Genomic DNA, 25,941 nt, shown 5'->3' with positions numbered 1-25,941 from the left:
GGATGGTACACGAGTGTCTCGTTATTGTTCTTTTATTTAAAATGCGCATATATGTTAGGTACATTCTTTTGGTTCCTTGGAATATGTCACACACAGTATAACAATTACACAAGAAAAAGCATACACAGAATAAAATAAAAGAAGATGTTGCGTGATGTCAAATTTTATACTTTTTGTCTGTGGTTTTCGGATTAGTGTTCATTGTTGAGTGCATTTAGGGAAAAGGTAGCCAGACTTTCAGGCTTTGAGCTGAGAGGATGACTGGGTAGGTTGATAGTATTTTAACACCCTGGTTGTTACAGGACAAGCATTTGGTCTTGTTTCTGTCCTGCCGTGGTTACTGCTACCCTCCTGCTAATGCGCTGACGTTCACTGAACAAACATTTCGTTAATCCCTTAATGTACGTATATTATGTCTTTTACTTCTCCAGAAAGTGCTGTGAGATGGATTCTGGTGTCACCTCCATTGTCGGGTTAAGGACAAAAGAGCTCAGAGGGGTGGGAGATGCACGGGCTCCAGTTGTCTGCGGGGATTTCACCTGTGTTGTCTGCCGCACTGCCCTGCCAGTCTCACCTGGGACTGAGGCAAGTGCCTGACATTCTCAGTTCTACAAAAGGCTTTCGCCCCTTCCTGTTTTTGAGGATGACATCTTTGTCTGGCTCCGCTTGCCCACATCTCAGTTGCCGAGAGTCCCTGTGGCTCCCTTAACAGAATGGCTGCTCCCTGCTCACGCTGGGGACAGCTCGTTTCCATCCCCTGCTACAGGGGAAGGAGGGAGTGCTGTTTTCTGTGGAGCAGAAACATCTGTGCCTCGGGTGCTCCTGACCTGACCGATTTGGACTTAGTTCTTAGAAATGGGTGGGAAGGGGCTGACCTGACCAATCCTGGGTGAAATTTGAGTGTTTCCTCAGTTGAATGCATACACTTAGTATGGTTATCTTAAGAATAAGTATATGGCATGAAATCAATAAGGGTGGCATGGGATTGTAGCTGGAGGTGATTGAATTCCAGCAGGATGGATGGCTGTGGTCAGAGAGAGGCCAGCAGTGGAATAAAAGACGGCCTGGCCCCAGCTTTGAATCCCTGCTTTGCCACTTACTAGCTTTGACCTTTGGCAGGTTAATGGCCTCACTCAGGTCCAGTCTCCTCATCTGTAGGTTAGAGATGATATTACCATGTCGGACTGTTTGTTGTTTGCCCCAAAGCCATTATTCTTTCCTTCCTTGTTAACCGAGCCAGCGGAACTCACCGAAACTCAGCAAAGATAGGCCTTTGCCCTGGCCTTGGGCAGGCATGAGAGTGCCTTCTGGTCCCTGAGATGTAGCGGGAAGTCAGCTGGGAGAAGACTTTTCTCCGGGGTAGGAGGGAGGTAGAGGAGGGAAACCTCTGCCTGTGCTACTTCTTGCTTCTTCCTTTGAATGCAGCTGACTAGGATGTGATGCTTGGAACTGCAGCAGCCATTTCATGACTATGAGAGGAAGACAAGGAGAATCAGAGACCCCAGCCCCATGTCCTACCATCACTAAGACCCCTAGGCGTCTATGGGACGCTCTCTATCCAGATTTCTTGTTATGCAAGGAAAATAGACTGCAATTTATGTAAGCTACTGTTAGCCATTTTTTCCTGTTACTTGCAGTCGAACCATGATTTTAAAAGTATTTATTCCTTAGTGTGTTCTTGTGAGAATTAGGGAGAATATATTTTGAACCTGTCTGGACAGAGTGGATGCATGTCGGTAGTTGCTGTCGTCATTACCACCATCACCATCACCTGCAGGGTATCTCCTTGGGCTGGTCACACTGGAGGGCTGGCAAAAGAGAAATGTTGAAGGATTTTGTCTCTTCCCTTCCTCTTGTAAGTAGTTGTACAAGGCACGGTGGGGTGCGTGATAATCAGGGAAAGGATGGAAAGGTAAAGAGGAGTACAAAAAAAAAAAAAGGAAGAAATAGAAGGATATCAGGTAAACACAACAGGTTCATGGTTTGAATTTATTGCTCTCACGTCTTATTTACCTGAAATTGGATTCGGTCATCCTGAATCCCTGATCGAAATAAGTTTTTGAAAATAAATGTAAATGTGTTTATTTTTATAGGGTTATTATCATTCATGACTTAAAATGTTAATGATTACACCCTTTAAATCAGAAAGGCAATTCTTTTAAACAGGAATAATGCTTTTTTACACAACAAACAGTTCTGGTAGAGGATTATTACAATGCGGCAGCATCTTTCTTTTCAACCCCCAATTACCTTTCAATCCAGTTGCTGTCATTAACCTGCACTTGTATTTAGTGTTCTGGAAATTGGAGAAATGAGTGCATTATCATCAAAGCAGGAAAGGCCAGTGCTTTGCATAATCATTGCTGGCACCATTCCTCAGCTTTTGCATCTGTCGCTCTCACCCTCCAGTGCCCTAGTTTGGGATTCTGCCCAAGCAAAGTTCTACTTGCTGGTCTTAATCATTTTCAAACCCTGGTGTGGATTGTCTAGTCACCCGCAGTGGCTTTTCTTCATGGCACATTTTTGCTTGAAGCAGAGTCCCTGTGATGATTCCAGATTTGTCCAAATAATAAGAGGAAGCCTGCCTGAGGCCACCGACAAACTCTTTACTTGCTTATTGCCACCCACAAAGCAGACATTTTGAATATCACCTTGGGGGAAGGGGTGAAAGCTCAGCTGGTCTTATTAATAGTACAGTGGAGTTGCTGAGACCCTGATCCTCCTGAGCGGTGAAGAAGGAAAGTCTTTGATCTCCTGCAGAGCCGGCTGTGTCCAGGAGAGGGGAAGAGTTGGCATGAGAAGATGGGAAGAAATGGGTGAGGGGGGTGAATGAGGCTTTGGTGTTGGATCCGTGGACCAAACCTGAAATAAGGAGCAAGACCAGGGATGCTGGTGAAAATAAATATGTGTCAACTACAAAACCAATAGTGCCCCGTAGCTGCCGTGGTTCCCCGTACTGGAGTGGTGTCCTGGGAGTCCTGCGGTACCAGTCGTGAGTTCATGGAGGACCCTGGGTGCTGGACCAGAGACTAGTTGGCACTGAAAGGCTTGAGGTACAGGACAACTTAAAAACTTGAAGAACTGGTACAACTATGCTGCGGCACTCAAGCAAAAATCAACTCTGAACAAAACCCTTTGCGTTCCCCAAAATCACATTGTATAGGAAAAAAGCAGGTAGGGTGTATGCCTCACCTAGAGCCTGGCACATAGTAGGTACTTGAATATTTACTGATAGAATTAATAAATGTGCCACCAAATGATGTGTCAGAAATCCTCCCTGTGTGCTAAAATAAGAATTAATTTTCATGAGCATCTTCCTGTGTTTTGCTAGGTTTGGGATTATATCTTATATGATCTTCAAAACATGAAACAATAGCGCATATAGAAGAGGAAAAGCAATATTGTGGAGGGAAGAGAATAATTAATAATTTTTCCTTTAAAGAAAACCAGAGAGAGCTACTGAATCTCCTAATGTTTTTCCCTTTGTACTCTATCATGTAAAATAACTTATGCAGGATGGGAAGCAATAGTCTTTACAAAGGCAGCTAGTTCAGTGTTTTAAAGGGGCATACATTAGATGGTGATAGAGCATTACGATAGAATGTACTTTTTCTGATGAGAAAACAGGAACAGAAAAATGATAGCAATCACTTTCTAATCACAGGCTCTATATCAGGATGAAGCCTGGTGTTTGTGTTTTAAGGCAAAACGGTTCCTTGAGGAGATCATGAAGGTGTCAGCTGACATGGCAGAGTCAAGAAGTGTCTGTTCTATAATGAATGCAGTTGTTACTGTGGACTTTGAATTCCCAACTAAGTCCAGTAAAAGAAGTACAGGCCGTTGAGCTTTGAGCAGTACATAGTTCTGATGAGCTCACTTACGAGGAGCTAGACGATATGCTATTTTGGGCGGGATATAAAAGATTCCGGGGAATTGTTTGACTCACACTGCTCCTTCCTATAAAAAATTTGAAGTGACTTTCAACAGATGTATAATAATGAAGCTGGCAGAGTGGATCTAGAAATTGAAAATCAAAACCAAGGAAAATAATAGAATATTAAAGTACTATCCTTAAGTGTTAAAATAGGCCTTTTGATTGATTTTACTTGGAGCTTCCTGGCAGTGATGGCAAAAAGGGAAGCACGATAAGGTAGATAACTCACACTTTTGGAAAGGAGAGAGCATACAAGATTCTCAAAGGAAGCAAATCTTCTCTAAAATGTTGTTGTTATTATTATTATTATTATTATTATGGAACTGATGATTAAATTTTGATCATTCAGTTTGCTTACTTGTTTCCCATTATTTCTTTATCTGGTATAGTTACTCCTTTGCTTCATGTTCTCTACATTGTCAGTGATCTACTCATTATTAGTGCAATTAAGGAATACAGGGAAGGGAAAGGAGGTAAATTCAAAATAGTCAGTTTTGTAGTTGGTTATAGTTCTGGTTAAAGTCATACATGATATGTCATTTTAACAAAGTTTGTGCTATCTGTGGATTAAAAAAAAAATTGTTTTATTGTCCAAAACCACAGAATATAGAATTATTTATATTTTAAAAATCCCTGTGACTTGATAAAGCCCATCTGTCTTTGCACTGGGCCCAGGATTGGAGCCCTTAGCCAGTCGGTCAATTTTTAAAAGTTAAATTGATGTCCTCATTTATAAACAGTTCATGTGTATCTAATTATAATTAATAAAAAATTTCTGTTCACTTCATAGGATACAATTTTTGTTTTTACATGGTTTTCACTTTTATGGCTATGTAATATGCTGCAGCGTTTTATATAGTAATTCAGTTCTGTACAGCTAGTATCTGTTTTCTCTTCCTAGTGAATATTCTTCAACAAACATATTTGTGCACAGTTTGTTTCACTGTTAAAATGCAAGAAATGAGTTTACTAGATTAAAGAATATGCCCAGCTTTGCCGTTGTTTTACTTTCTAAAAGCCTCAGTTAACTTTCTTGTATATCTTTGTCCACGAAGGAGATATAAAGAGCTGTTGATAAACTCGTTACCTCCGTGCAATTTATCAATAGCTTTTCATCTCCTTTATGGCTCCCCTGTGTGGACCAGTTCTGATCTTGTCAATCATTGCAGCTAGAGATCTGCAAATTTCTCGTGATTAGCTCTTACTGACGTCAATGGTACCTCCTTTTAAAATACCCTTTATTATATTTTGAGTTTCTAGCATATTGAATGTTGTGGCAGAGACTGCCAGTTATGCCCAACATTTATTCTCTTTCTTTTCAGAACCCACAAGTTTTAGTTGTGTACTCAGCCATCCAGTAAAGACTACGTTTCCCAGCCTCCCTTGTACCTGGAGGCCAGGTGACTAGTTCTGGCTGATAGAAGTGAGCAGAAGAGATTGGTAACTTCCAGGATACTTTGGAAAAAACTGGTGTGTGCACTTTACTGTCACGTTCTTGTTTACTTCTTCTACCCTTCTGCCAGGAACACAGTTATGGCAACCAGAGCTCTAGCCACCATATTGAATCATGAGCGCAAGGGCCGTACTCAAAGGCTGTAGGAACAGTGAGCCAGAAAGCTTCTGGTTCTGTGAGGACGTTATGGACTGGAGCTAATACACACGGCACTGTGCTGCCTGCGTCTGCACTTTCACATACAAGAGAAATGCGTTTTTATTTTGTTTCAATCATTATTTGGGGTTTCTGGTTTTCACAGTTGAGCCTAACACTAACTGATGACATATGTGTTTATATAAAAAGCTGTATCAACAATTGAAGCGTCTCAGAAGTTACCATTTATTGGACATGAATATTTCATGAAAGGTGAGACCAACGTAAAAGCAAATTGCAAGGATCAAATGCTTTCTCAACTCTTTTCTTACTATACTCCTTTCTGTTTGAAAAAAAAATTGTCCTGATGATAATAGCTGTGTTTATTGAGCTCCTCTTGTGTGCTTATTTAATACCCTATGAGGAGGTATAATTGCTATCCCCTTTGTATAGATGAGGAAATTAAGGCTGGAAAAGACTAATTTACTAGCAGGGTCACTTATCTAACAAGTGGTGGGATGGGACTGTATCCTGGATCTTCCTGACTCCAGAGCCCAGTGTCTTATCTGTGTATGTAAGCCATCCCCTTCCATATGCTGTTCTCTCTCTCAGGAACACCGGCCCTCTCTGTGCCTTCTTTGCCTAGTTACTTCTATGCACCCTAAGTCTCCACTCCTCCAGGAAGCTTTCCTTGATTTCTCCATGCCGGTCCATAATCCTGCTGCCTTCACAGCACTATGCATCTCTATCACAGCATTTATTGAACACATTGCTCATTATCTCCCATAGTAGACTGAGATCCTGGGGAAGGTGAGGAAAGTTTGAGTCTTATTCTTTATTTTATTCCTAGAACCTACCATGGTGCCTGGCATAGAGATGCTTGATAAATATTTGTTGAGTTATTAAATGAACTCCTGTGGCTGTCCAAAAGATGTTACTATTTAAAAACTCTCTTTGGCATAGACTTTGAATTAATCCCTCTTCTGGAACTTTTTCTTCTGGTATAGTCTTGTGCCGTAGTAACAACACGCCTGTAATTTTTAAAGAGTCGATTTGGCAGATAATTTAGCCTTTGTCATATGTGGCATTTCCTCTTAGTTCTTAGCCGGCCAGCTCTGCTGTGAACGATTGCACAGCGTGAACAGACTGGCATGCTATCCAACTGCAGTGATTTTTTCACACGCAGGCAAGAAGAGATGAGATCGTCGTAAACAGGCATATGCATGAATTCGTTCAGAAAAATGACTCTCTGGATCCCAAATTGCATACTCACACTCTTTTTATATGTCATGGGTGACTAAGAGGCCTTGGCTTTTCATAGAGTTGGAAGATAGGCTCTTGTGTCACAGGAGGACAGAAACTAGAGCTTTCTCAGGTCTAGCCAGACTCTGAGTGCAGTGTTGCTCGGTCCGACCTTTATAAAATTCTCTTTCAAATGTATGCCAGTTGAATGAGGTTGCATCTCATTCGTGGAACTGAACACACATCCCTAACTTCTTTTTATTTATTTAATTTTTTTATTTTATTTTATTTTATTTTATTTATTTTTTAAAACATTTAATTAGTTTCAGGTGTACAAAACAATGTGATAGTTAGACATTTATCATTTATATCCCTCCCACAGTGACAACCCCCCTCCCCCCATCCACTACCCCTCTGGCATCGCGTACAGACATTACATTTCCACTGTCTCTATTCCTAATGCTGTACTCCACTTCTTGTAAATATATACATATATATATATATATATATAATTGTAGTTGACATTCATTATTGTTCAGCTTCAGCTTCAGGTGTACAGTGCAGTGATCAGGCATCTACATCATCCCTGAGGTGGTCTCCCTAATGAGACAAGTGTCCATCAGATACCCTACAAAATCTTTACAACGTTATCGATTACATTCCCCAAATTGACTTTTGTATCCCCATGGCAATCCGAAAACTTCTGTAGGGCTGAGAGTTCTTGTTTCAGGCATCTTTGGATCCCCAGCTCTCAGCGCAGTACCTCACATAACATAGGCCCTCTTCAAACGCGGGAATCCACAGAAGGAATTTATTTTCACATTTGCTGTCTCATTTAACTCAGAAGCTTGCTTGTTCTTGGACTGTTTGAACCTTTTACTTTTTGTGTTGTTGGCCCATCTTACCTTTTGGCACAGAAGTTGGCAGGAAAGAGCAAGGTGATGAAACTGAAACCCAAGGAGGGTAATAACTAACTGCCGTCCTCATCTTTTTATTTATTATTTAACTATTTTAAGGCAGTATTTTATTGACTTTGTTGTGCAGCTATTACCATTGTCCATCTCCAGAACTGAAACTTTGTCCCCATTAAACACTAATTCCCCACTCCACTCCTTTCCCTCCCTTAGCCCCTGGTGTTCACCATTCTTTCTGCTATGAATTTGGCTGCTCTAAGCATCTCATGTAAGTGGCTTCGGGCAGTATTTATCTTTTTGTGACTGCCTTGTTTTACTTACGATAATGTCCAATGTCAAGGTTCATCCATGTTGTAGCTTGTGTCAGTCTCCTTCCTTTTGAAGGCTGAATACTATTCCAGCATTTATACATACATCATTTTGTTTATCCATTCATCAGACAGTTGGACCCTTTGGTTGCTTCTATCTTTTAGCTGTTGTTAATAATGCTGCATGAACATGGGTGTACAAATACACCCGCATCTTAATTTCACCTCCCCTGTAGGATGTATACTAAGAAGAACTTAAAAATCCTTTAGCATCATCAAAATTAAAAACTGCTTCAAAGGACGCTATCAAGACAGTGAAAAGACAACTCATACAATGGGAGGAAATATTTGCAAACCATATAAGTGTCTTGTATTCATAATGTATAAAGAACTCTTATAACTCGACAATAACAACAACAAAAAAACAAATAACCCGATTAAAAATGGGCAAATTACTTGAATGGACATTGCCCCAAAGAAGATATACAAATGGCCAATAAACACATGAAAAAATGCTCGATATTATTAGTCATCATGGAAATGCAAATCTAAATGACATAACACTGCACATCAACTAGGACGACTATAATAAAAAAGACTATAATAGGTGTTGGCAGGATGTGGAAATATTAGAACTCTCATACACTGCTGGTGGGAACGCAAAATGGTGCAGCCACTTTGGGATACAGTCTGGCAGTTCTTCAAAATGCTAAGCATAAAGTCACCATATGATCCAGCAATTCTACTCCTAGGTATATGTAAGAGAAATATGTCCACACAAGACTTGTACACAAATGGTCATAGCAATATTATTCATAGTAGCTCAGAAAGTGGAAACAACCCAAATGTCCTTCACCTGATAAATGGATAAATAAAATGTAGTTTATTCAGATAATGGAATATTATTTGGCAATAAAAAGAATGAAGTACTGATACATTCTGTAACATGGATGAACCTCAAAAAACATGGTAAGTGAAAGGATCCCGTCACAACAGACCATATATTGTGTGACTCCATTTATGTAAAATGTCCAGAATGGGCAAATCTGTAGAGACAGAATGTTGATTAATAGTTACCTAGGGTGGAGGTAGGGGGCAGATGGCAGGGGAGAGTGGGAAGTGACTACTAATATGTGTAAGATTTCATTTCAGAATGATGAGAATGGTCTAAAATTAGATTATGGCGATGCTTGCAACATACTAAATATACTGAATCCCACTGGATTGTATATTTTAAATGGGTAAACTTTACAGTATGAAAAGTTTATCTCAATACAGCTGTTTAAAGGAAAGAAAGAAAACTTTAGCACACTACCTCAGCATTCCACAAGGTGAGGGTGTTGTATCATCAAAGTGGTCCTTTTTTTTAACCCTCCATAAAATAGAATGCTGTCCTCTTTTTGGAGAGGAAATTAGGGAATTGGCCATTAAAAATGTGAGGGGAAAAGAAAATTAATATATTTTGTTTCCCAAGGTTGTAGGACATAAAACAAATTTCGGCAATATTTATTCATTTCCTAAAAAGGTAGCATTTTTTTCTTTAATAAATGAGGACAGAATTAATGAAATTGAGCTTTGCATCAGAGGACTTTACCAAACCTTAAAGATATTTGGGGTCTGTCTTCCCCTTGGCCTGAAGTCTTCCTTTCTCTGACGTGGGGGCAGGGCCATGTACACCCACAGCCTCACTAATGTCCAGACTTCCCAGTGAAAGTCATCATCCCCTTTCTGCACACGAGTCTCTTCTTTCTCCACCGGCATTTGGTTCCTGCCACTCAGCTGACTTTTGATAACACAATAGGCCCTCTTCCCTCTACCTAATAAGTTAATTTTAGGCTTACTATAATAGTGGAAGTGGTTAATGCTAATCGAAAGAGAGATTGACCTGTTAGTCTTTTGAAAAGATTTTACCTATTAAATTAGTATTGGGGTTGTCTGTACATTTTGTTTGTCCCCAGCATTGCTGGCTTTGGTTAGCACATGGCTAACCATTGGTTGGACTCTCCTTTAACTCTTAGCTCCCATTTCCTTGTGCCTTGGGACAACTGGCTTGTTTTCTTCACCAGATTGTCGAATCCTGGCAGGACCAGCGACAGCTTCAAACTTCTCATAATGCCTTGCTCTACAAAGGCGCTTAATAATTACTTGTTGAATGAGTAACTCTGGGCAGAGAGAAGTTAAGGATGTGAAGAAAGCAGTGTCTACACAGTAGCTGTGTTTTATTATTTAATGTCTGCTAAAAGAAGGTTAACAACCAGCTGAGAGAAATGCAAAATGCTCACTGTTTGATTGATCATGCCATGGGCTTCCAAGTATGCTAACATGGCATTAAAGCACATGAATTAAATCACAAGAATAAAAATGTGTGGCTTTTCTTCTCGACAATCTGAGCATAAAATTTGCCCATCTAGAATCTCCCAAAGGTAGCTCTGGAATGTGAGCTCTGGATTTTGTTTTTGTTGGTGGGGTTGATCAAAGCCATCAGTCCTGTCGGGTGGTTTGACCAAGAGGAACATAAATCTAATCCAGAGCCATGTACAGACTTTTAAAACAAAAGTCTTGTTTCCTAATGTTTTGTACTGTTGCTTAATTTGAATTGGTCTTAAAGAATGTAAGTGATTTTTCTCAAGTCCCTGTGGTTTTTGTTGTTGTTGTTGTTGTTGTTGTCATTATTATACAGCTAAGATGTAGAATATTTACCATAAGAGAGTAGAAGACAAAAATTTAATTTCCATTTCAGCAAGTTGAGTTTTAGAGAATTAAAGAATGAGGATATGAGTGGATGTGATGTAAATGTCACCATCTTCTCAATACTGGTAGCCAACGTTAGAGGGGCAGGAAGCTGCAGCCCTGAGCGCACTGATATCCTACGTAATGCTCCCCTTACGTAGGTCTGATGATCTAGTCCTCTGTTCTGGCTTCATTCCATCTTTTCAAGGAGGAGGAGCCTTGCTCCAAAAGTCCAGTGACCTGAATTTGAGACCTGGCCCTGCCTTTGACTTTGGATGGGTCTTAGCCTGAGGCATCCTGTCCCCTAGGTGGCACTTTACATATTTGTGGGGCAGTTTTAGTTGCCACAGTTATGGGTGTTACATTATTTACGACTTTATTTCATTTCAGGATCATAAAAGTGGCATTATAAATATTAATTCTAGAAAGAAGGTAGTGGATCTTCATTGAAAACCGCTAAAGTAGGTAGGTCGTTGGGCTCTCTGAGCATTAATTTACCTTTACCTTCTTCTGAAATGGAGATAATGCTTGCCCTACCTATCAGAATTATTTTGAAGATCAAATGTGGAAATAATGTGAATCAGTCTTTCAGTGTGTTTCCCCAACTGCAAAATGGAGATAATGCTGGCTTCGGCAGCCCTTGTAAGGATTAAGTGGGATTGTGTATACAAAGCCCTTGGTAAATGGTAAAGCAGACTACAACAGTAATGTGTCCGCCGTCACTTAATTATTTCATCTTGAACTCCTGCCATTAACTCTGCTGCCCAGCCAACTCTCTTAATGTTGACTGAATGTATTTGGTGATGTTCCATTTTTACATCCCATACCTCACTATGCTCTCTCTCAGCCCTTCCTGGCATTTTTTTCCATCTTCTCTGCCGCTCCCAAACTGCTCTTTCCTAAATTTTTCTCTCATCTAAGCTTACACAGGACCCAGAGGAAGAGTCTTCTTCCTCTGTTAGTCTCCTATTCATTTACTTCTTGGAACGGTTGGTTATCTTACCATGCACGTGTGTCTTCCTGCTCCCTAGAATGCAAGTCCCTTGGCCATAGCATGGGGCAGTGCAATTGGTAGATACTCAGTGGTGGTTTGTTGATTTTCCACACCCAAGAGACATGCTTTAAAATGAAACAAGCTAGCAAACTGAAACTTTTTCTTCCTTGAGGATATACAGCCACCCAAGCAATAAAGCTAAGTAGTTACAGGCATACCTCAGAGATACTCTGGGTTTGGTTCCAGACCACCTCAGTAAGGCAAATAAAGCAAGTCACATGAATTTTTTGATTTCCCAGGTAATACAGAAGTTATTTTTACACTCTGCTGTAGTCTAGTAAGTGTGCAATAGAATTATGTATAAAGAAGAGAATGTACAATACCTTAATTAAAAAGTACTTGATTGCTAAAAAATACTAATCATCTGAGCCTTCATCAAGTTGTAATCTTTCTGTTGGTAGAGGGTCTCGCTTCCATGTCGATGGCTGCTGACTCATCAGGTTCGTGGCTGCTGAGGTTGGGCAGCTGTGGCAATTTCTTAAAACAACAACGAATTTTGCCGCATCAATTGACTCTCTCACAAAGGATTTCTCTGTAGTATATGATGCTGTTTGACAGCATTTTACCCACAGTAGAACTTCTTTCAAAATTGGATTCAATCCTCTTAAGCCCTGACGCTGCTTTATCAACTAAGTTTATGCAATATTCTCAATCCTCTGTTGTCATTTCAACAGTCTTCACAATATCTCTGCCAGGAATAAATTCCATTTCAAGAAACCACATTCTTTGCTCATCCTTAAGAATCAACTGCTCGTCCATTAAAGTTTTATCGTGAGATTGCAGCAATTCAGTCACAACTTCAGGTTCCACTTCTAGCTCTCTTGCTGTTTCCACCACATCTGCAGTGACTTCCTCCACTGAAGTCTTGAACCTTCCAAGTCATCCATGAGGTTTGGAATCAACTTCTTTAAACTTCTATTAATGTTGGTATTTTTACCTCTTCCCATGAATCACAAATGTTCTTAACAGCATCTAGAATTCTGAATCCTTTCCAGAAGGTTTTCAATTTACTTTGCCCAGATCTATTAGAGGAATTACTATCTGTGGCAGGTATAGTCTTATGAAATGTATTTCTTAAATAATAAGATGTGAAAGTCAAAATTACTCCTTGAGCCATGGGCTGCAGAATGGATGTTGTGTTAGCAGGCATGAAGACAACACTAACCTCGTACATCTCCATCAGAGCTCTTGGGTGACCAGGTGCATTGTCAATGAGCAGTCATATTTTGAAGGAAATCTTTTTTTCCAAGCAGTAGGTCTCAAAAGTGGGCTTAAAATATTCGGTAAACCATGTTGTAAATACCTGTGCTGTCATCCCGGCTTTGGTATTTATAAAGCATAGGCAGAGAAGGTTTGGCATAATTCTTAAGGGCCCTTGGAATGGTGAAAGAGCATTGCCTTCAACTTGAAGTCACCGACTGCATTAGCTCCTAACAAGAGAGTCAGCCTGTCCTTTGAAGCTTTGAAGCCAGGCATTGACTTCTCCTCTCCAGCCATGAAAGTCCTAGATGGCATGTTGTTCCAGTGCAAGGCTGTTTCATCTACACTGAGAATCTGTGGTTTAGTATAGCCACCTTTATTTATTTTCTTGGTTAGATCTCCTGAATAACTAGCTATAGCTTTTCCCTCAGCACTTGCTGCGTCACCTTGCACTTTTATGTTATGGATTGGCTTCTTTCTTAAACCTCATGAACCAACTTCTGTGACTTTCAAATTTTCCTTCTGCAGTTTCCTCACCTCTCTCAGCCTTCATAGAATTGAAGAGAGTTAGGGCCTTGCTCTGGATTAGTCTTTGGCTTAAGGGAATGTTGTGGCTGGTTTGATCTTCTCTACAGACCACTAAACTTTTGTTTAGGCAGTAGGGCTGTTTTGCTTTCTTAACATTCGTGTATTCACTGGGTAGCACTTTTGATTTTCTTCAAGAACTTTCCCTTTGCATTCACAACTTGGCTAACCGTTAGGTACAAGAGGCCTAGCTTTCTGCCTGTCTTGGTTTTCGATATGTCTTCCTCACTAAGCTTAGTCATGTCTACTTTTTGATTTAAAATGAGAGACTTGTGATTCTTCCTTTCACTTGAACACTTAGAGGCATTGTAGGGTTATTAATTAGCCTAATCTCAATATGGTTGTGTCTTGGGGAGTAGGGAGGCCGAGGAGAAGGAGAAAGATGGGGCCCAGCAGGTCACTGGTGCAGTCACAACACACACATTTATTAAGTTCACTGTCTTATATGGGCATGTTTCATGGCACCCAGAACAATTACAATAGTACATCAAAGATCACTGATCACCATAATAAACATCATAATCATGAAAAAGTTTAAAGTATTGCAAGAATTACTAAAACGTGGCACGGAGACATGAAGTGAGCAAATGTTATTGAAAAAATGGAGCCAATAGACTTGTTCAGTCCGAGGCTGCCACAGACCTTCAATGTGTAAAACAAACAAACAACACCACAGTATTTGCATAACGCAGTAAAGCAAAACACCGGCCTAAGACTTAGAGCCAGAATTATCCCCAAGGTCACTCATCTAGAAATAGTAGAAGAGCAATTGAAACCTGTCTCTGTCTTCAAATCCCATGTTCCACTCTTTCATTCTGCTTCCTAAGGAGAATGAAGTTTTGATCACCACTAGAAATAGCACTTGGAAAATAGAGAAATAGCACTTCCAAAAGAGTCAGTGTTAAGTTAAAAAGAAAAAGGCATGACTGCGGCAGGGTCACTGAGCTACAAGGATTACCATGGTGGCCATCTAATATTTGTTGCTAGGATATCAAACCGATGTTTTGCTAGGATACCAAAGAAGGGGGAGGGGCTTCATCCTCAAACCTCATGAGAAAACCCAGAAAAACCTATAGAATACAGCAAGCAAGTTTGAATAGCATGATGGTAAGTGTCCAGCCTTCTGGGGCCAGATTCGGTTTGGGTCCCAGCTCTACAGCTTTTTCAGTGGTCAGATGTGGGGCAACTTCTTTATGTATCGTCTGTGCCTCACTTTCTGCACTTGTAAAATATGGGGATGATAATGGAAGCTACCCTTCAGGGTAGTTGTGGAAAGAGATCATACAAATAAAGATTTAGAGCAGTGCCTGGCACATAATAAGGACTCGGTAAGTGTGGTTGTTGTTATTAATGTTGTTATTAAGGCTGAGGAAAGTATTGCACAGAGAACTTGAAACATTCCTACCGCTTGCGAGGCCCAGGAGCTGATGGCCTAGAGTCAGTGCCAGAAGCCTCCCGGGTGTGCAGTCATGGCTTTTCTAACTCCCTGGAGGGTCCATCGAAGGTTCCCCACGCACGTGTATTTGACAGTGTGTCCCGTGCAAGCTCACTTTAGACCCAGGCCTTACCCTTGAATAACAGTAATAATATTGTTTAAGGGACAGTCTTATGTTGCTAAGTGGTTTTGTTATTAAAAGTCGATAGCAACACGCTCTGTTCTTCCTCCAAGAATTCAGAATAAATTGGCTTCCGAGGCAGGGTTTGTAAGTAAATGCTGAGCCCCTCACACTGTTCCCTCGAAGTCCCAGCTAGGCTCCAGGGAGGCATGGATCGCTTAGGAAGGTTTTGTATGTGCCGGTTGGACCTTTAGTAAAGTAGACTTGCTTGCTTTTCGGAAAGTGCTTCAGTTATTAACGGGGTAAGGTCACGTGGGCCTAACGGTACCTGTTCGGCTGGCACGGTATTTAGGAACATCAAGGCGTGTTTCCCTAGTGGGCTGTGGAAAGTGTTAAAGGACTAGACCTGGAAGGGAGGTTTCGGCCTGTGTCGTGCGGGAGACCCTGCTCGCTGCGCCATTTGTCGTGCAGGGAGGCCTGCGGGGCCTCTGGTCCCGCTCCCCATACAAGAACGCAGGATATGGTGAGGCCAAAAAGGAACACCCACGGAGCCATAGGTAGGGGAGTCATACCACTATATTCTCTCTGGCGGCACTATACGCTCACTGGAGGCTGGATCCACACTGTCCGCAAACCGCCATCCACACTTGCCAGCCCAGCCACCATCTTCTTGCTAGGCCCCATTCTTCCTCCCTTCCTCCTCTCTCTTCTCTAGCGTAGCCACAGCAGTTATATTGTGGCCAATGGCTCACTGGTTACAGCTGACGGCCAACTAGCCACAGCTGATGGCCATGCAATCACAGTTGAGCCAACACCTTTCTATGTGAGGCCGAGAGCCTGGAAACTACTTTCTGGGGCTCTGCCCCCACAGCCTGTCTCTGACCTCAGTGTTCTGGCCGGCCTTGGGCGGTAGCTCCTCTCCTGCCACCGGAAAATGAGAGACCAACATGGTCATCTAACCTGTTGGCCTCTGGGTATGTCCTGTGGGAAATAGCAATTATCCTTCCATCAGCTTCTTTGTTACGTACCTTCCAGTACCTGTGTGGTTGTTTTCCTCTTCACGGAGGCCTAGAACTGTGCTGCTGGCTGGACGGAGGCACACAGTCCTGCTGGCCATAAAATTGTATTGCACCGTGGCTTGTGACGTGAGGCTTAGGAAGTGATAGCGTTGGGGGGGTGATTTTCCGCCCTTCACTCCAGAGAGGGTCCTCACCAACCTTACACCTGCACCAGGGTTCCTTTCCCTAGAATTCCAGGAAGCACCCCTGTTCCTAATTTCTGGGACTTGGAAAAGCTCCCATTGAATAGGGCTATGGTGCGCAAAAAAATAAATAAATAAATAAAATAAAAAAATTGGGGCCTCAGAAAGATGGGACTGAAAGCACCATAGGTAATCACTGCTGTAGCTCCTTCCCAGCACTTACTTCATCTGGAAATGCTGCTGGTACGCAGGTGATAGAAAGTCGGTGGTGTTTCCTGCCAGTTCAGAGTGCTGGAGACCCTCCCCTTGACCTGGAGAGCAAAGGGAGAGGAGGGCAGGGAGGCGGAGGGAGGGAGAGGAGGGGCAGTGGCTGACCATCTGTTCTCTGAGCAGGGTTGAGAGAATCTCTTGTAAACCGTGCATTGAGATACAGAAAATGAACAAACATCCTCTGTTTTTATTCCTAAAGGTCAACTCCATGGCTTAGCCCCAGTCATGCATTAATAATAGCTGGCATTCATCGAACTGTTATATTTCTCATTAAATCCTCACAGCCCTCTGCAGAAATTACTAGTACCCCCCTTCTTTACAAAGAGGAATCACAATCTGAGAAAGACTTTCCCACAGTGCCACAGCTACTAAGAGATGGCAGTAGAATTTGAACACAGGTCCAACTGCAACGTTATCCATTGAGTCTTGATGCTAGGCTGTCTCTCACCTTTGCATAACATATTTCTCTCTTAACTCCATAGTGCAAATGCTGCCTGCAATATATTAAGACTATTTCATGGTTTGTATTTTGCATTGATAAAATCATGTAAATTGATTAACATTCAGCTTTCTGTGCTAGGAGGTTCATTTTCATCCAGTTTCTTTATGCTCCAAAAAGGAGTCTCCCTGTTTTAACCAGCGCACAGTATGTTCAAAAGTTTGGGAGAATCTCTGGTGGGAGCAGCTTATTAAGGGACGCTGCTCTTCCTTCTCTGTTCTCCTTGGCTCCCTCCCTTTGATCCCTGCTGCGACTCCCCTCCCCACTAGAGAGCCTAATTACCCCCTTTCTCTTCAACCCAAACCCCTTTCTTAAGGCACATCTAAGAAGTACGACATAAGAAGTATATTGACATTTTCAAAAGAACTTTTGCTCAGTGGCAGAGAAAATGAAAAGAAATTAATAACATGCATGTTTCTATTTCTAAGACTATGAATTTTACCAAGCCCCTAATCCCTTCCCCTAGAATAATTACACTTCATTTCTTAATAGATGTGAACAACCACCTAATTCTTTGCCTGGCCTGAAGGTGCCATCTGATTTTCCCAACACCTGGGATCCAGTTTATTTCCCACCCACCTCTTTTGGAAATGCAAACCTTTTTCTCTAGAGAGGGTCCTTGCCACTGGTTCTTATTTCCAGTCTGAGGAATAGTGATGGTTTTAAAATATGTCCCCAAATTCTCCTCCATTTAAAAGGTGGAGACTGATTCCCTTCCCCTTGCGTGTGAGCTGTGCTTGATGACTTGCTTCTAACTCATAGAAAGTGGAGGAAGGGATGGTGTTAAGGCTTTGGAGACTGGGTCATAAAAGGCACTATGGCTTCTGTTTTGCTCCCCTTTGGATGACTTCTTCTGGGGGAAGCCAACTGCCATTGTCCTGAGGATGTTGAATCCTATGGAGAGGCCCACATGGCCAGGAAATGGAAGCTCCTGCCCACAGCCATGTGAGTGTGCCATCTTAGAAGGACACCTTCCAGCCCCGGTCAAGTCTTCAGGTGAACACAGCCCCAGGTGGCATCCTGCCTGCAAACTCTTGAGAGATCCTGAGCCAGAACAACCCAGCTAAGCTGCTCCTGAATCCTTGACCCACAGAAACTGTGAGATAATCAATGTTTGTTGTTTTAGACCACGAAATTTTGGGAGTAACTGTTATGTAGCAGCCTAATACAGGTGGGCGCCTAATTTCCCAGTGGTATTTGGGGCAATGATTATTATACACGAGTAGTCACATCTTTATTTCCAGGTCTCATGTTTAGGAATGTACTAGCTGGGTAAGTTGTTTAAACTCTCTAAACTTCAGTCTCTTCCTCTCTAAGTTGGGGGTGATAATAGGTTCTCACTGAGTTGTTGTGGGTCCCTGGTTCATAGTAGGGCACTCAATAAATAGGTAACTGCTGACGTTATTAATATAGTCTCAACTAATATAATCCTCGGTTCCTCTTCCTTTCTAACAATCCATTCTTTTCTCCTATTGACACAACCTGCCACCTTCTTGAGAAACCTGGTCGTGGACTTCCTGTAGCACTGTGGACGTGGGTCTCTGTGCTTACCATGTTGTGCTATGATAGACTGCTATGGAGCTCCCTGGTCAATGCTAAGCTTCATGAGGATAGGGACGAGCCTACTGTCTTTGTTTCCATCGTGCCTAACACCCAATAAATGAATGGAGAAATTACACATCTTCCTGTGCTGTATTTGCACATAAGTTGTTATGGGCATTTAATGTCATTACAAGGATTAACTCTTGCCTCCAGCCAGAGAGGGTACATATTAAACAATAAAAGCAAATGGGAGAGTCTGTTGTTCATTTTGCTCTTTGCCTTTCCAGTCCAAGAAACCTATGATATTACTGCTGATTTATTGTGGATCGGTAATTGTCCTCGCTTCCATATCTTTTTAGCATTTAGAAGTCAGGGAGAATGTTGCTGTGAGAACCTCTTCACAACAGCTGAAATATAGTTGATTATTCGAGGCATTTTAAATGTGTAACTGTGATTCCGATTATTTATTGCAATACAGATTCTCATATGGGGGCATTAAACGTTTTTTTCTCTAATGTTGGAAGGCAGCTTAGAACAGAGCAAATGAATGGGGCTGTTTCTGACCTAGGTCCAAATCCGGATTCCAAAATTTATGAGCTATCTTGCTGCCCAGCTGTGCCCCCAGCTGTTTGATCCCTGAATGTCTATTTGTTCCACTCGGTGTGGATGACAGTGAAGAACATCAGAAAATACTCCTTACTCAACCTCACCCCTAACCAGGCCTCCATGAATCTTCACATCCCACATTCCCTCTGTTTGGTGTCTTCTTATCCATTAGGCATTTAATGGGTGTTTATCATATGCCAAACAATGCTTAACACGGGCTATACCAACAAGGGATTCCTGAGGACTGACAAGTGGAGGTCTGCGCATGTGACTGGGTACCAGGCAGCTCTCCAGCATTAAGAATATGAAGGATTAAATTTCTCTTAGCACAAGTTGTGGGTCAGATTGGCCCCTGGTGACTGTATGTTTTCCGGTGGTAGGTTTGGACGTTGTGGAATGGTCTGGTTTGGTGTTTACTTTCAGTTTGCTTTGCTAAGGGAAATCTGAGACGTGTTATTCTGTTGTGAAAACATTAATTAGTTATACTTGAGACAGTAAACATCATGTAAGCCAAAATTAGTAATTTTAATATGTCTTCTGCTGAAGCCAAGTGGGAGGGAGAGCCAGATCTGGTGGGATGTGAGCCTCATGCTCCAGACCAAAAGCAAAGGGAAGCTCAGCATAATGAAGCAGGATGGAGGGAAGGTCCTCACAGTAAACGTACAAACCTGTTAGGGGAGGCCTAGAAACTGGAAAAAGACAACTTGTTCATGCCGCTCAGTGTCTTTCCTGGTATTTCTTGACAAAATTCATCTATTCATCCCATCCACCCACCCACCCACCCACAAGTCTCTGCTGCATATCAGAAGTAAACAAAAGTAAAAGACATAGTTCTTATTTTCAAGAAATCTGTGATCTAATAAAGACATATAATTAACAAACAGTTACCAACATAGTATTGCGTATATATGTTTAAAAAATATTAACACATGGTGTTGGGAGAGGAAAAAGGAGGTGAATATTCTTAAACACTCTTGCTGAGAGTATTAATTGATGCAGTTGTTCTGGAGAGTAATTTAGTAATACTTACAGATGCTCTAATTTGTGTTTCCGTTTGTCAAGCAATTTCACTTATAGGCATCTATCTGGAGCATATAATAATGGAAATGTAAATAGATGTGTAAGAATGTTTATTATTATTTTTATGACAACCAATTAAAAGGGGAGGAAACATGAAATGCTGAGCAATAGGGGATCAGTTAGTGACAACATTGTTTGGACATACAAGGGAACACAGTGCCGTCTTGAAACAGCGTGTTTTGGAAGAGAGTTCAGTGACCTATGGAATGTTAATTCCCCATTGTTCAATGAAAAGAATAAGTCACGAAGCAATAAGAGTAGTATTCCAATTTTCTGTACTAAATATATGCATAAAAAGCAATGTTGGCAGTGGCTATCGCTGCATTATTTTAATCTTCAAATTTTAATTCTTTGTGGATTCTCAAATTTTCTACAGCAAACATGAGTGGCCTTCGTCATTATGAAAGGCAATTAACCATAGACCCCAAAAAGTGGAGCATGGCTAATGGCCTGGCCACAAGCTTCGGAGTGCGGCTCAGCTGAAAGGAAGCTTCTATTCCTCATGTGCGTGTACGTACACTAATTCATTGAACAGATACCTGTGTTTGCAGGTAGTAAGTCAGGCAAGAAGGTGAGAGAGGTAGACAGGACCGAGAGTATACAGGGCCATGTTGAGACTGGATTTTATTCTACATGAGATGGAAACTCGGGGGAGTTTCAGCTGAGGAGTGGCAGGATCTCATTCCTTTGGCTGTGCTGAGCCACCATAGTCAGGTAGCTGTGGTCAGACGGCTGCCCATGGAAGTGTTTGGAGAGCTGGGATCCTTGGCATGGCCACAGAGCTGCCCCCTGAATCTGTGGCTCGTATGTCAGGAAGGTGGCGGACAGCTTCCATTGACAATTCCAGATGCCCTTTTCCATTCTGCTCGGAACCCTGGGAGGTTGGCTTATGTGGACCAATTTACAGGCTCCTTCAGTCTCTAGTTTCCCAGTGGTTTCAGCCAGCGGGAAGGCCAGTGAGAGTGGTAGGAGGGGAGCGGGGTGCTACTGAGTTTGCCATCTGTTTTCAGCAGGAACTCTGTCTGATAATCCACCTCTTTCCTGGAGGGTTCTGGGATATTCTGACCACACAGGAGACCAGGGGCCATTCTATAGGGGCCCACGGCCTAGAGTGGCCTTGGGGAGGGCTTCCGTTAGTGGGACTTACCAGAATAGGCCTCGGTAGCCATGGTTCCAGGCAAGTTCTGGGGAATCTGATATATTCAGGGCACATCTAGATAATCGAGGAAATTAGAACACAAACAGAATATTTGGTCATGTTAAAGATTTACTGTCAAACTTTTTAGATGTGATAATAGTTGTGTGGTTATGTTTTTTTCAAAAAGAGTCCTTTTAGAAATACATACTAAAGTATTTATGGATGAAATATGATGTTTGGGGTTGATTTTTAAATTATCAATGGGGAGGTGGATAATGTCTGGAAGTTTAACCATAAATTAATAATTATGAAAGCTAGATGATGGTTACACGGGAATTCAGTTCGTTTTAATGTTCTCTCTCTTTTGTATGTTTTATAATAAAAAGTTGGAAGTTCACACACCCATAAAAGTTAGGTAGAAGATGAGTCCCCAGTAAATATCTCTTAAGTCTTTTTACTTTTTGAGAAACAAACTAGTGCATAAACCTTCCTTTCTTCTGGATACTCAACTCTTCAGCTGCTCACAGAAGTTAAGCTTCCTTTCAGAGGCTGTTTTGGGGTCATCTGTCATCAAGGAGTGGTGAGGTGTTATGCTGCAACAACAGCAGACCATATTTTAAACTATACTTCATGTTATACTTTGTAAAGTAATTTCTTCTGTGGTAATAAGCTCACTGGAGGGCAGTGTTTGCTTTTAGATTGGGTTAGAGGCTTTTCAAAAAACGTGTGATTAGAGTCTCACCAAAACAGTGTCTTTCAGGGAAGGCAAAGGGTATTGTGGGAGAAAAGGTACTTGGTGAGGAAACACGAATGACCTTGCTTTTGTCTCAGCTTTCTCACTAATATGCTTTGTGGCTTTGGACGTGTCGTGTTTCCTCTCTGAGCCCAATTTTCCATATGTAAGGAACAAGTAGATTGCACTAATTTCTCTGGTCCCTTCCAAGTCTAAGAATCTTATTTTTAATGATAACTTTCTGACTAAATATGAATAATTCATATTCATTGGAGAAAATCAGGAGCATGTAGAAAAGCAAAAACAAATAAAAATCACCTTATTTCTACCTCCCAAAAAATAAAACTCAGTGTTTTTCAATGCCTATACATGTTGTTATTCATACGAATCAAATTTATGTACCATTTCGTTGAACAACTAATCTGTAGATAGTGTCAGTCATTGAAGCAATATAAAGATGAATAAACGTAGTCTCTGCCATCTAGTTGATAATTTAATGGCAAACACTGTTCCCTACATCTTTACCTGCCAGGTACTTCCCTTCAGAGAGAGAAGCCCTTCTATCCGTCGCTTCAGTCGGCTGAGTTTGAATGCCATTGGTGGTGTAATTTGGATTCTATTTGAAGATATTTTTTCTGACTGATATTTCTCCTGATTATGTGTAGAAGGAGAGCTCTTACAGGCAGGCTAATGAAGAGAGGACAGACTTTGCTCATTCCATTCAGTTTCTTTGACTGCTTACCCCAGGCATATCAGAACTGCTGGGGAGAAGCAATTTGTCTGCTTTGAATCTCACCTGTTCCTCCTCAGGCCACACTGCCACCTCTGATGAAGGTATAACGAGCAATATGACAGCCACAGAGCGGGAAGGCTGGCAGAAGCAGAGAAAACTTCAGGAGGAACAGATCGTCTGGAAGCCGACCTTTCTTCTCTAGGACAGTTCACTTTGCGACAGGAAGCAGCCAGAAATCTAGAAATCTGGCCCAATATAATAAAAGAAGTAAGAGGGCAGGGAGGAAGGGTAGGAGTATTGAGAGACCTCGGCTTAATTAGATAAAATGTGTAATAAAGGCCACTTCCATCCAGCATGCCATGCCAGGGATGCTATATTAAATATGCACAAAATTTTTTGTATATTTTCCACCCTAGTTTTGAAGTTGGGATTTGTGATCCTGGTCTGGCAAAATGACCTGCTTATACAACACCAGCCTTGTAACCTCGCCCTAGTTTCAGGGAAATCTGGGTCTGCAGCTAAAGCAATTAGTGCAGTTTTCTTGCATTACACTCACCTTCCCTAAACGTAACATTCCCACGCTCCTTGATCAGTTCATATAGTAAAGAGTGTATTTTTTTTCTACAACAGATGTTGGGTGTAATCTTTTTAAATTTAGCTTAGGTAAATGTCCATTACCATTCTATTATTTGAAAAAGAACTTGAGCCCACCCCTGCAAATGGAACTTGCCTTCCAAGGTGCGAGAAAGAGACATGAAAGAAGAAATAAATATTACTAACGGCATGTATTTCAATTTCCTAGTTCTCAAGGACTTGAGGCCTGAACATAACTTATTTGAGTCCTATCCAGAAAGGCAGTTAGAAAAGAATAAAACAACATCCAAGGCTGAAAATCAGTTTTGGGTTGTATATGAAGAAGGAACTTCAAATCCCATCACAGAAATAGACCTTGGAAAACATGCCTCCTCGGGAAGTAAAGCAGACAACATACAGCAGAGGTCCTTGGGTGCTGTTCAGCTTGGAAGAGAAGGTTCAGAAATAACAGACTAACTGTCTACAGATATTTGAAGGGCTGCCCGGTGGAGGAGGGATTACATTTTTTCTGTGTGCGAGGCAAAGGAGTTGTACTGATACATTAGTGTGTAAAAACGATAGAGAGATGTATCTTTTCTTATAAGGAGACATTTCTAGGGAGCTGTACAAAGATGGAAAGAGATCTTTGCACAGAAAGGTAGAAAGTTTCTGGTCCCTAGAAAGAGGCTGGGAGACTGTTTATCCTCTCTTTTTATTTCACTCTTCCTCTTGCTTACTATCCTCCAACCACACTGCTTTTTTTTTCAGTTCCCCACAGGAGCTGAAATGCTCCTTTATTCTCTGCCCTGAATGCCATATCCCCGCCTCCCCGCCTTCAGCCTGCTAAACTGGACCTTGCTCTCCGTTAGGTCTCAGCTTAGTTGTTACATCCTCAGTAGGTCTGTCCTGACCTCCTTACCTAAAGAAGGTCTCACTATTAAAACTATACCAGAAGACCTTGTATTTTTCCTTTATAGCACTTACTGAAGTTGTGTGTATATCTATATGTGTACAGACACATACCTGTATATATCACATGTATGTCATGTGTATCTCACACACACATTTATATAAAACAACAGAAAATAATGTGTGTGACCATTTGTTTAATGTGTTTCACCACTAGAAGGTAAACTGTGCAAGAGGTACTACATCTGTTTTGTTCATTCCTCTATTCTGTTGTGTGTGGCACTTAGAACATAGTACCGTGTTCCCTGAAAATAAGACTTAGCCGGACCATCAGCTCTAATGCGTCTTTTGGAGCAAAAATGAATATAAGACCCCGTCTTATGTTATAATATAACATAGCTCTAACCCTTGCTGGTCTCCCTTTTCAACGCAGAGAGAGATCAGGCCTCAGTAAGCAATATTGTCTAGCTGGAATTTAATAGCATGTTTTGTTTTTATTGCATTTGTTGCTTGGTTGCCTTTTATTTGTGGGTATTGATATTGACTTTTCCTTTATGGAAGTGATCCGAGGTTTTCTTTCAAAATAAAACTATATAAGTAAAGCTGTAATTTTATTTAATGAAAAATATTAAGGAAATAACAGTATAGGTGTCATCGCTTCTTGGCCTTTTGGCTAAGATCAAGTGTAGTGTAATAGTATAGGTGATCCTTGAATGACTGACATTTTGGTTCTTGAAGGGTCTAAAATTTTGGAACCACTTAGGCAGTCACTGGTTCCCAAGAGTCCATCCCAAACCAGTGCAAGTTCATGACAAAGCAAATGCAACAAGGTCAGAGTTTCATACAGCTAAATGTCTTATTCGTTGTCATTCTGGTAGCATGTCCTTTTGATATTTAGGAAAGCATTCTTTTCCAAAATAGATAGTGATTTTCAAAAAGTGTCCTCAACTTGGTGGAATCAAGTGTTGGCAGCCCCATGTGTTCCCTTCCTTTTAATGATGTAGTGATGACAGTGTGGGGAGGCAGTTTCACCTGCCCTGGAATCCCAAAGTCCGTGGCCCACTGTGGTCCCTTCCAGTGTAGAGAGTGCATTTAATGGTTGCAAGTAAAGTCTTGTTTGCCCTTTATGTGAATACCTATAAGGCAGAAAATCCCACTGTGTGTGTGTGTGTGTGTGTGTGTGTGTGTGTGTGCGCATTTGTATACACTGGTCCCCAATATAAATGCAGATGTAGTCTACCACCCTTTCTGTTCAAAGGATTTGCGTGTTTTCCATTTATTTCAAATAGGGATTCCAAATACCACATTTATAATGAAAGAGGATGTATAAATAACTTACAGAAATTATCAGTAATGTCTGAGGGGTACAACAGGAGAGAGATGATTGGGGGAAGGGGGAACGGGGAGGAGGGTGCTGCTCCTGTAGCAGCTTCTTGCACTAGAGAGAAAGGGAGGAGAGGACTGTGAGGGCGGTGGCTCCTGGAAGGTGGGATGGATATTCTGAGGGCAGCAGCCACCCTGTTTCCTGAGGCGGGATGCCGGGGGC

At 41.5% G+C, this 25,941-nt stretch overlaps 1 protein-coding gene and 1 pseudogene across 2 annotated transcripts in view; both read left to right on the top strand.

Annotated features, from left to right (window-relative positions):
- TMCC3 (transmembrane and coiled-coil domain family 3) overlaps positions 1-25,941 on the top strand; it is a 250,148-nt gene that overhangs the window by 64,736 nt on the left and 159,471 nt on the right. The gene's annotated exons all lie outside the window — the stretch shown is intronic.
- On the top strand, positions 25,049-25,187 carry LOC141570318 (U2 spliceosomal RNA; annotated as a pseudogene).

This window comes from Rhinolophus sinicus, chromosome 1, assembly GCF_057876585.1.
Source record: "Rhinolophus sinicus isolate RSI-liver-muscle chromosome 1, RSI-T2T, whole genome shotgun sequence".
Lineage (NCBI taxonomy): Eukaryota > Metazoa > Chordata > Mammalia > Chiroptera > Rhinolophidae > Rhinolophus > Rhinolophus sinicus.
The sequence above is the reverse complement of the archived record's forward strand: the minus strand, read 5'-3'. Positions and strand labels throughout refer to the sequence as shown.